The sequence below is a fragment of the Buceros rhinoceros genome, unplaced genomic scaffold, assembly GCF_000710305.1.
Source record: "Buceros rhinoceros silvestris isolate BGI_N320 unplaced genomic scaffold, ASM71030v1 scaffold16245, whole genome shotgun sequence".
In the NCBI taxonomy this organism is placed as follows: domain Eukaryota; kingdom Metazoa; phylum Chordata; class Aves; order Bucerotiformes; family Bucerotidae; genus Buceros; species Buceros rhinoceros.
In genome coordinates, this window is record NW_010414798.1 from 23,780 (window position 1) to 32,900 (window position 9,121).

Here is a 9,121-nt window from a genome sequence, read left to right on the forward strand (position 1 = left end):
ATTCTGTTCCTGGTCAGAACAATTCTCCCGAAAACAGTTTAAGTGCATGCTTGGATGCCGTATGAGGAAAGACCTTGAAAATACAGTGGGAAGCTTTCACGCATGCCGTTCGAACCGTGTAGGAGAGGCCAGCAGTCTGGTTTAGGCTCTATTCTACGTCTCTGATGCATTTCACTGCCAACACTTCTGGTGCTGTCAGCGTGCCCTGCTAGTGTGTGATTGTGTCGTGTTCGAAAATAGATACCACACCAAAATGTGGGGGAAAATACTTCATGGTGCATCATGTCGAGGAGAAGGACTTCTTCATTCTTTCTTCTGTTACCACAGTAAAAGCGGTTTCCCTAGGAAAAAAACCTGTGCACTGGCTGATCGTGGTAAGAAGGTGCCTCTATGTGCCACTTCTCAGGAATATGCATAAATTGAGCTTAAAACCTCATCACTAGTGAAAAAAATATTAAATCCTAAGGAATGGTGAAATCCAGGGACAAGGGTTGTTCCAAATGGAGACTCGAATATTCCCAGCTTACGCGCTCTGAAAATCACGCTGCCTTCCAGCTTCCAGCACAGCCGAGGGCAGCTGCAGCCAGTGATGGGACCACGAAACACAACACGGGGAAATTCAGCCTTTGCTGATGAGGGACACAAGATCAAGCCCAGGGCAAGCACGAGTGATTTCAAATCCCTTCAGTACCTGGCGCCGAGCAGGTAACCTCACACGGGACAGTAGCAAAGGGCTGTTCACACCAGAGGCGTATATGGGAGACAACTCAAAAGAAAGGGACCCGTCTCCACAGCTCAGCTGTCATCTGAAAAGGGAAGGCAAAGAGATCCAGAAAGGGCTTTACTGCTGTGCCAGAACCGGAAAGCAAACCTCTGTATTTTTCCTGTGCTGTTCAGACATGGTTTAGATGGAGTTTTATTTCTGTTCTGAAGATTTGGGGAAGAAAACAGACATTCAGGAAGGTCACAGAATGTCTCACAAGCTGAAACTTCAGTTTTTGCAGGCTGAGGCTGAAGGAAGAAAGGCTGTTGAGTCTCACCACGTTTCACTCCTTCAGCATTTTCAGCTGAACTCTTCAATGACCTCACAGCCCTGCAGAGCCTCAGCTGGAGCTCCCCAAACACCCAGGGGCCCAGAAGCCCATTTAAGATGGGCTCTGGGAGCTGGAGCTCCTTTCGAGCTCTGCTGGAGGAGCGCTTGCCTCTGGTGGGGTGTGCCTGCCCACGTGCTGCATCGGTAGGACCCCTGAGCCGTCACTTGACTTGCTGGGTTGACCTCGGACTTGCCCAGCGATGTGGCCTCTGGCTGTGATCTCTGGACAGGTCCTGTGGAGGGAGCTGGGGCAGCGAGGTCCCTGCCCGCCTGCTGGGCTATGGGGCTTGGCTCCCAGTCCCTCAGGGAGCAGCTGGCTGGTCCTTGCTGGGCCCTGACACCCACCGGCCATTCCCGCGCCAGCTTGCTGTGAACTTGAGGACTGACTCCTGATAGGATTTTCTGGTTGCTGCCTTACTCAAGACATAAAAAATACCACTGACAGAGAGGTTTAAAGGTTGGGATCCGAGCAGCAGCGGGCGAGACACTTTGCTTTGCAGTCTGTGCTTAAATAAAGATGCTTTCAAATGGATTCTGTGTCTTTATTTCTGGTGTAAGTAAAATATTCTCAGTGGGGACCCCCCTATAACATCCGTCCCCTTCTGACTGGTGTCTACTCATGTAATGCTTCACCCTGGGATTTCTGAAGTAAAACGTTCCCACAGACTGCAGTGGCCATTAAATGTTCACCCACTCCACACCTCCTGAAGCAGAAGCATTACACCTCTGAAATGGGAACGCTGGGGACTCTGCTCGTGGGAGAGGGAACTGATGTTGTAGGAACAGCACTGCTGGCGGGACCGATGTCTCTGAGGCTCAGCTGCTTGAAGCGCCCGTGGTATCAAGGCCAGAAGAAAACCCCGGTAGTGTTTTCCACTTCAGGGATCTCGTTAAGCCCTGTGAGGTGGGGAAAACATCTCAGGTCACACAAGTGAAAAGAGTGACAGGGAAATCACCTCAGTGCTGCAGTGGGGTGAAGAAGACCCTTGCAATCACCAGTGATGTATGAGGTCAAGTAATGCCAAAGAGGAATAACTCCTGCAAATCCGACATGCGGAGTGTGCCCTGCATCAGCTGTGGGCAGGGAGGTCAGCCTTGGGTTGACCTTCTGCAACAAGAAAACCCCGTTTCCCTTACGCCGGCCGCGGTCTGCACGTGTGCCTAAGAACTGTGCCAACGCTCCCCTTAACCACGCGGCCCACGGCAAGGCTCTGCTCCTGGTTTTTAAAATTCTGACTGTATTCCTTCACAAAACACTACCAGTCCCTCAGTTCTCAAGGCCTTTAATGTAACTTCTCTCCATGCTGTGTACTTTCTCCGAACCTCTGGAGAAGGGTCACGGTAACCTGAACTCCTCCCCTGGCAGCCAGGCAGCCTCAGCCTCGGCAGCGATGGCATTCTGTATGCAAGTTTTCTTCTCACAAAGCAATTTCAAATCCTTGGGGTGAACCTCAGGAAAAATTTCTGTGCAGAAGCTCAGCTCCAGGTGAGTACTAGTATTCTAGATTTTCTTCACAAACAGGAGGAGGGGATGCTAGTCTCACAGGGCACTGTAAGCCCTGCACCAAAGGCTCTCAGGTGTCCTCTGGTGAGACTAGAGTGCTGCTAGAAACCCTGGGCAGGCTCCTCTGCCATTCCTGACTTCTCTAAGTGCCTGCTGGGCTGGTGCTGAGTGAGAGGATCTCACGCACCCGCTTACTGATCCTCTCAGAGCGACAGATGATTATTCTGAGCCCGCTGATGAGCTCCACCAGGCTCTTCGGCTGGCTGGTGATTCAGCGTCTGCCTGGAACAGCAGCACGCTGACTGAGCAGAAACGTGCACTCCTGGGCAGGAAGCTGTCCTGCCGTCCTGACGGAGGGACCACTGCTGCTCTTTCAAAACGAGCGCCCTTGCTTGCGTGCCGCGAGTGCAGAAGTGACTTCTGACACAGGGCTCCCGGGATGACAGTGCTACACAATGAGATTGCGACATGATGCGGGTATGGTTTTGCTGTCTCCCTGAACTCATTACCAAGTTCCTGCTTCCAAGTACAAGAATGACATGAAAATGGCCTTAGGATGTCCCCACAACGACTGATTCATTTTGAACCGAGCGATGGCTGGTACACGGGGCGGAGGACGGGGCCCTCAAACACAGCGAAGATGTGATGTTCTGGCATTGCCTTTTGGAGAGACGTGGTCACAGTCTGAAAGACACAAGGCACGTCTGCAAGCAACTCACCTCTTCAGTCCTTTCACTACCACTGTCATAGAGCCAGAGGAAAAACTAGCATCACCTTGCAAAACCAAGAATCACCCTAAAACTAAAATGACCAGCACTGTAGTGAAAAAACCCTGTCTGTAACGACGGACACCTCAGAAATGTCAGCCCTTCCTGTTCCCAGGCCTCAGAGTAAGTCCCAAAGCCTTCCACCATGCGCTACTTTGACTGCCTGTTAATGAGAAACACTGTTCCCTGCTGGATTAATCTGTCCAAACCACAGGAAACCAGCCCAGTAACTGGTGCTTATGGGAACATCGCTTTGATTCGGAGAAGAATTAACCCTAAGGGGAGGCCAATAAGGGAGGACGCTGAGGAACTCACCACGGTGCAGTACAACCTGCCTGAATGTTCTGCCTGAACAGCGACATACAATTTTTAGTATTTTCAGAAGGGAAACAATAAACTTTTTGTCTGAACTTGTGCCACTGGCTTTTACATCGCTCAACGCCAGCAAATCACACAAGTACTCAAAAACACGTGTATGAAACTCAACCTTCTTTGCTCTCACGCCTTCTGCTACAGACACAGGCTTTTCATGTGGAATTCCTTCTGGTAAGCAATTACCCTAACGTCTGGCATTTCCCCTCAGCCGGGGCTGTGAAAAGAGCAGGACATGCACCGGCTCATACAGAATGACCAGCATTCCTTTCAGAACTCACCAGGGTGAGTGCACGACGTGACACACCGTCATTAGTTAGTAATTTTGTAAACAGGTATCGCGAACCACCAATGAAAAAAATATGTGACGACAAGTACCACCGTGATAGAAAGCAGGGGATCAGCAGTGGACAGGAGCTTCTCGTCTATCGTGGCCAGAGCAACGAAGAATACACCAGCTTTTTCATTCTGAAGGTACGTCTCAGTAGACAGTGCTTCAAAAGCCGGCGATAAACAGAGCACTCTCTTGAAACTGGGCAGAAAAGACTAAAAATGTCAATGAGGATGCACAAACATACTCCAGAATTCATTTCCCCCCTTCCTGTCCAATTCTATACTTTGAAACTCAAACCTTATTACTTAAAGATGATCACAGCAAAGGCTGTGAGGTCAGGTGTAACCTGCAGCTACTCCCCTTTTCCCTTTCCCACCCTTCTGTAGCGTGCCTCAAAAACTGCTGTGGAAGGTGAACACGGTGACGTCACGCCAACAAGTGCACATCCTGCTCATTTTGCAACGGTAGCTGGAAGGAAATGGTTTTCAAGCTCTGGTTTAGTAACCATTCCCTCATCAAAACCAGGGTCAGAGCTCCCGCACCAAAGGGCAGAACCAATCCTCACGAATCGCACGGTGGTTCACAACTATCCACCACTCACATGCAATGAGACAAAGCCCTTGAGCCCCTGTCACTGCTCCTGGTACACAGAACTGGACAGATTTTTCTGCAGCCCTTTCCCCAGGGACTCTGGTTTCCCAGAGAACATGGACTGGGCGTTCTCCAGAGGGCTCTGCCAACCTTGTTCTCTCAGGTCTTTCTGTGAAATGGTGACTCTCCACCTGGCTCAGGAAGAGGGGACGATGTCTGCTTAGACGGTACCTGGCACATGAGTATTTCCAACCCAGAGCGTTCATGCAGTAATTTGTGAGGAGGTTGTCTGAAACAGGGAGTGAGACATCTCTGGAGTCAGACATGGGGCACTGGAGCCCCAATAAACCTGGAAGATAGCTTTGGGGGATGGAGGGAAGTAGGGTCCTTTTTCCAAACCAAAATGAAGCCTACAGACAGCGTAAGGGCAACCTTTTTGAGACGGCAGGCAGCAAACCTTAAAGTAACACGGTTTTGTTCACATCACCTTCGCAGGAAGGGAAAACAGTTTTAGTTGTCGTGATAGATCTGATGCTAGCACCAGAAAAAGGTGACCTGGGGGAGGTCTTGCCTCGGGGCTGCGTTCCAAATCACACAGAGAATGGTAAGCTTCCAGTGGGGCCCCGTTCATGCCCGACCAGCTGTGAGGAACAGCTAGTCTCCAAGGTTTGCTTCATTGGACCTCCCGGGCGCTGGGAAAGTCAGAACTGCTTCCGGACCACCTCAGAGATTCCTAGGAAGAACACACTAAGCGTGAAGGAGAAAAAAATGGTCTCAAAATATCTCAAGTCAGGACCTCTTACTAACCAAGGGGTTTTTGTCCTCCAAACTTGCAGAAATCCTGGAGATTCTGCAGAAGCAATGATGATCCTTTCTGAAGAAAATGTGATGGACAGGATGAAGCGCAGGAAAGACTGTGAACCAGTGAGCAGTCATGCATGTGACTTCAGACGTGAAAACGATAAGAGATGGTGGCTTCGAAGCTGATGATGACTCTTAGCAGTTCCCAAGCTCTCCAGTGGTCACTGCACTTCAGAAGAATGGGGAAAGTACACCGGTTTGTGTGGGTGGTTGCACGGTCAGCTCAATGACTACCCCCAGCTCATGCCTGATGTTGATACTGGATGGTTTCCTGGTTAACTGGACTGGGACTGGGACCTCCACAGGTTGGACGGAACAAACAGGTATTGGCAGACCTTCAGGGAAAAAGTGCTGGGGAAAATCAAGCTCCTCGGCTGGAGTTTTATATCCTTGATGTACATTTGAGAGTCAGGTGTTTGGGCTTGGCATCGACCACTAATGGTCTGTGTCAACACAGCTGTACGTGCTGAATTGAAGTGGGTAAATTCCTGGATTCTAATTATACCACGTTCTAAAAAAGTAAATTAGCTCTGGGCTGGCAGGAAGAGAAATGGGGATATGCAAGAGTAATTTTCACCTCTTTCACTGAATCCCAACGACCAATACCTTTTCTACAATAAATAGGAGACAATGCCTCTGATTCAAAGAGAATCCAAGCCCAGGAGGGACAAACACAATGCTCAAGAGAGGGTAGGGTGGGAATGGCAGAGGGAGATGAGGGCTCTCGGCAGTTCAGAACCATAGGGCCTTTAAAAATCAAGAGGGCTGCTGGTGAGCACCTGGAAACAACCGAGGTGCCAATTCACCAGCCCTCCCTGCCACTCAGGTACTCTGGTTTGCTATTCCAGATCTGTGAGCAGTGGGAGAAGGCAACACTGGTCACACCTAAAGCATTTCTTTGACCTGCTGCTGCTTCTGTGCAGTGTTACAAATCCACCGGAGTTCAAGGGAGTTCTCCGCCAAGAAGTCAGAGTAATGTACATTATTCCCTGGGGTTTCACTGTGATATAGGAAGAAAACTACACCATGAAATGAAGGGAAGAAGAGGGAAAGTGACAACAAAAAGGTGTTGGGTTCCCCCGAAAACCAGCGCAGTGTTATCAGTCAGAAAAAGCACATGCTGGAGGTGCTGCCTTTGCTCGTTTTCCTGAGGAGCAGGACTGGGTGGGAAGAGACAGGACCCCGGGTCTGTTCCCATCTCAGCTGACCCCCTGACTTCAGCCCAGCGTCTGTAGCTGCAGGAGGAAGGGGAATACGCAGGAGGAACTGCAAGACAAATCCTTCTTTGTACCTGTTAATAGGGGAAGCGATCTCTTCCACAGCAAATATTCCCAATTGACGTACCACAGAGCGCGACTAACGCCAACGGTTATCTGCAAAACGGGTGCCATGCACTCAGCGGGGCAAATATTTAACCTGCACAGCACGGCCCAGAATGGAATTCCCAGGAGGAGTTACCTGCCTGCAGTCAGCGCCTGCTTCTGCAGGGCCTGCCCCGCAGGGCTGCTCCAAAAGCCGATTCCTCAGGATGTGCTGGTTCCAGCGTGGCCTCCGCTCAGGAGTGTCCTCCCTCAGCCCCGGTGTCAGCGGCCTTTGCTTATGGAGCTAAAACCTCTGTCTTGGTTTCGTGTGATGTAAACGTGGGTACAGGCTGCTCAGAGATGATCAGTCCCAGCTTCCCAAACACGTGACTCAGTTTCCCTGCTCTCCAGGTTCTTCCATCTGCACCCTTGGTGTCTCAGACGCAAAGGGAAGGCCGGGGAGCGAGGGATGGAGTGTGAGCAAGTGCTTTTCCCGAGCACCTTCTCCAGCCCGTTCCTCATTCTCAACTACTGTTTCTGCTTGGTCATGCAAATCTTGGCCTTGTCACATTACACAAAATATTTGTGTAACTCTTGTGTTAATGTATTGTAATTGGTGTTTGGTTACTTACGATGATTAATGAAAAAGGTATTTATTTAACAAGGAAGACAACACAAGGCAATACCAGCTGAAACACTGGAAAGTCCCTGAGTAATCCTATTGCAATTTTTTTCCCTAAAAATGTAGCTAATGCAATTAAACCACAGAGTTCACTTTTTTCTATGAAAGCATTACTGCATGTTGAGTGGCATGAATATCCTGATCACGCTTCAGGCAGCATCCTGCCCATTGTCTTCCTTTTCTCCCTCCTCCCCTTCCCCCTTTTCTTTTTTTTTCCCCAATACTACTTCCTTTTCTGGAGATTACTTCATTTCCGATGCAATTACTACACACATGCGGAAACTCCAGGAATACACAGAGGCAGCTATTTTCCATTGACCCCCATCAGTAAACGGCGCTGGACTGTACGATGAGTGGGCCAAAGGGCACGGAAAGGAAGGGCCGCACTCTTGGATGCCTCCAGACTACTGAACACCGAGGACAGAGTTGTGAGTCAAGCATGAAAGCTCAGGGGCTTTGCTGAAGCAAGGTTCAATGTGGCCATCAATGGATTTTAGAGTTCCACCTGCGAGGGGGTGTGTTGAACGCACAGCACCAGGATCCAGAGCAGCTGGCAAGGGGAACGGAGGGCAGCTGAGCTGCTGACAGTGAACTCCGAAGAGAGAAGTAAGTGACAGCGATGGGTGAGACGTGTCCTATGGCTGTGCACTGCTGGAGCACTCGCTTGTGCTGCAGGGAGATCCACACACCAGGACCTCTCGAAACACAACTCGAAGGCACTTCTCCCACCTCTAAAGCAGCGGTTTCATCGGCGGGGCAAGGGGGAAAAAACATTCACCAGTGTAGGTGATGCAAGTGAACTTCTCTGCAGCAGGAACCACGGGCTGCACGGAAAACACAGGCCTGGGGATCATCATCGCCTGCCCTTCCTGTGAGGAAGTAGCGCTGCGGTACGGCAGAGCTCGGGCTCTCATCCTTCTTCTCAGAAGACTTTGTGCAATTTTATGACTAACGACTAACTATTCTCCCACCTCTAAAGCAGCGGTTTCATCGGCGGCGTAGGTGGAAAAAAACATTCACCAGTGTAGGTGATGCAAGTGAACTTCTCTGCAGCAGGAACCACGGGCTGCACGGAAAACACAGGCCTGGGGATCATCATCGCCTGCCCTTCCTGTGAGGAAGTAGCGCTGCGGTACGGCAGAGCTCGGGCTCTCATCCTTCTTCTCAGAAGACTTTGTGCAATTTTATGACTAACGACTAACTAATACTCCCCTGTTGAAGCACTCTTGCTTCAACAACCTTTGTGACACCTGCCCAGCAGAGGCCTGATGCAGAAAATACACCTCTCTCCATCCTGCCATTGCTGTTGGTGGCAGATACCAAGCACAATCAGCTCCAGCAAGAGGGGCAGAGACAACCACATGAGTCACGGTGTTTTGAACTGCGCCTGGCCCTCTCAAGCCAGTGCAGTTGCCTCAGGAAAGGTGCATGGTACAGACTGTCTCACCGCCAAAACACGGATGATGCTGAAGACCCAGGCTGCCAGACAAAGATGCAAAGAAGTTGAGACGTTTTCCCTCTGCAGATCGAAAGCATGCATAGATGCTGTGAGCAGGGCCACAGAAGCATAAGAAAATAAGAATAATAAGTTGCCTGAAGGAAATCTAAGGCTCAGG